Below are 2,500 nucleotides of genomic sequence, written 5' to 3' on the forward strand. Positions count from 1 at the left end.
GGGCAGGCTTAACCGTCGTCCCCCCCGGGCGCTCCAGGGAGAAAGCTTAATAGTCCTCCCCCGACAGTGTGTGTGTGTGTGTGTGTGGGAGGGAGGCTTAGCAGTCGTCCCCAGGGCGGTCCGGGGGTGGAGGGAGGCCTCACAGTCGTCCCTGGGAGAGCCGGGTCGGCGGGTGTCAGGCTTTACATCCAGCCTCCGGAGGGTGAGCGTCCTCGGACGCGATGCAGCTGCCGCAGAGAGGCGGCCTCTGAGGCAGGGTAGCGGAGCGCCGAGGCTGGGGAGTGGGGAGCAGGAGCCGTGGGGTGGGGTGGGGGGCGTTCAGGACAACAGGTCAAGCCCCGGGAAGCGGCTGTCAAATGTTCAAAGTCCCCACCGGGACAACAGGTCAAGCCCTGGGAGGCGGCTGCCAAATGTTCAAAGTCCCCACCGGGACAACAGGTCAAGCCCCGGGAAGCGGCTGTAAAATTTTCAAAGTCCCCGTTCCGCCACCAGGTCAACCCGCTGAATCTACCGGGTTGACCTGGCGGCCGGTTTGCTTTCCGGCCACCAGGTCAACCCAACGGATTCGACGGGTTGACCTGGTGGCCGGTTTCCTTTCCGGCCCGGGTGTCACCCCACTCCGAGGGCTGCGCGGCAGCGGTCCTGAGGACCACAGAGGGGGGGCTTAATAGTCGAGAGGGAGCAGGTCCGGGGAAGGCTTAGCAGTCTTCCCCCGGGCGGTCCGTTGGGGGAGGCTTAGCAGTCGTCCCCAGGGCGGTCCGGGGGTGGGGGGAGGCCTCACAGTCGTCCCTCGGAGAGCCGGGTCGGCGGCGGTGGCGGGCGTCAGGCTTTACGTCCAGCCTCCGGAAGGTGCGCGTCCTCGGAGGCGATGCAGGCGCCGCAAAGGGGCAGCCTCCGAGGCAGGGAGCGGAGCACCGAGGCTGGGGAGAGGGGAGCAGGAGCCGGGGGCTGGGGGGGGTGGGGTGGGGGGGGGGGCGTTCAGGACAAGCGGTCAAGCCCCGGGGAGCAGCTGTCAAATGTTCCAAGTCCCCACTCGGCCACCAGGTCCACCCCAGTCTAGCAATGGGGTTGACCTGGCTGATGGCCGGTTAGTGTCAAGGTAAACTCACCGTCGTCCACAGGAGGGCAGCTCTCAGGCCGTCCGGCTGCGGCTGACTCTGGGGCGGTGCCCGGTCCCGGCAGCGAGGGGCGGGGGGGGGGCGCGGAGCGACACGGAGCTAACCGGCCCCCGGGGCCGGGGGCGCCTCCCGCGACTTTGGGGGCCGCGGGTCGTCAGTGGCGTGCAGGCCGGGCCTCTCCCGGGGGATTCGGGGGGGGGGGGGGGGCGGTCCTGCGGGCCGGGCGCAGGGGGCTCGAGCGAGCCCGGGCCGGTCCGCCCCGGGGCCGGGGTCTCCGCCTGCGGCTCGGGGGGGCGCGGGTCGTCGGGGGAGGAAGCCCGGGGGAGCTGCACGCCGGCCTGCCAGGCCAGGCCAGGCCTGGCCTGGGTGGCCGCGGGGGGATTCGGGGCGGTCCCGCGAGCCGGCGGCCGGGCGCAGGGGGTCCGAGCGCGTCCGAGCGAGTCCGTCCCGGCCCCGGGGTCTCCCCCTGCGGCTCTGGGGGGCCGTGGGTCCCCGCTGGCGGAAGCCGCTGGGCGCTGGACACCCGCCGTCCGTCCCGCCTGGCCAGGCCTGGCCTGGGTGGCCGCGGGGCGGGGGATTCGGGGCGGTCCCGCGAGCCGGCGGCCGGGCGCAGGGGGTCCGAGCGCGTCCGAGCGAGTCCGTCCCGGCCCCGGGGTGTCCCCCTGCGGCTCTGGGGGCCGTGGGTCCCCGCTGGAGGAAGCCGCTGGGCGCTGGACACCCGCCGTCCGTCCCGCCTGGCCAGGCCTGGCCTGGGTGGCCGCGGGGGGATTCGGGGCGGTCCCGCGAGCCGGCGCCCGGGCGCAGGGGGTCCGAGCGAGTCCGTCCCGGGCCCGGGGCCTCCCCCTGCGGCTTTGGGGGCCGTGGGTCCCCGCTGGCGGAAGCCGCTGGGCGCTGGACACCCGCCGTCCGTCCCGCCTGGCCAGGCCTGGCCTGGGTGGCCGCGGGGCGGGGGGATTCGGGGCGGTCCTGCGGGCCGGCGGCCGGGAGGGTCCGGGCCAGTCCGCCCCATGCCCGGGGTCTCCCCCAGCGGCTTCGGTGGGTCCTCCGCGGAGGAAGCCGGGTGGGGAGCCGGACCCCAGGCGCCCAGACCCGTGACCTGCGGCCGCGACCTCCGACTCGGCAGGAGCGACGAGGGGCTTTCCGGCCCGTCCCCCCCCTCTCCTTCCTCCCCAGAAAAGGAGAGAGAGCTGGCTCGGACCGGGAAAAGCTGCCTACGGCACCTGGGATTCCCAGGCGGTCACCCATCCAAGTACTAGCCAGGCCCGGGACGGTTTACCTTCCGAGATCGGACGGGATCGGGGGCGTTCGGTCCGGTATGGCCGTAGGCACCCGGCCCCCGCGCCTCCTCGCCCGCTTTCCCCTGCCGACGCCCGGGCCTGCCG

General features: G+C 74.2%; 1 non-coding gene across 1 annotated transcript; it reads right to left on the reverse strand.

Moving 5' to 3' along the window:
- Positions 1 to 2,326: 2,326 nt before the first annotated feature.
- Positions 2,327 to 2,445, reverse strand: LOC128823833 (5S ribosomal RNA). The gene has a single exon (XR_008442067.1). It is a non-coding gene; the product is annotated as a 5S ribosomal RNA (ribosomal RNA).
- Between the last annotated feature and the right edge of the window lie 55 nt (positions 2,446 to 2,500).

Source organism: Malaclemys terrapin, chromosome 15, assembly GCF_027887155.1.
Source record: "Malaclemys terrapin pileata isolate rMalTer1 chromosome 15, rMalTer1.hap1, whole genome shotgun sequence".
NCBI lineage: Eukaryota > Metazoa > Chordata > Testudines > Emydidae > Malaclemys > Malaclemys terrapin.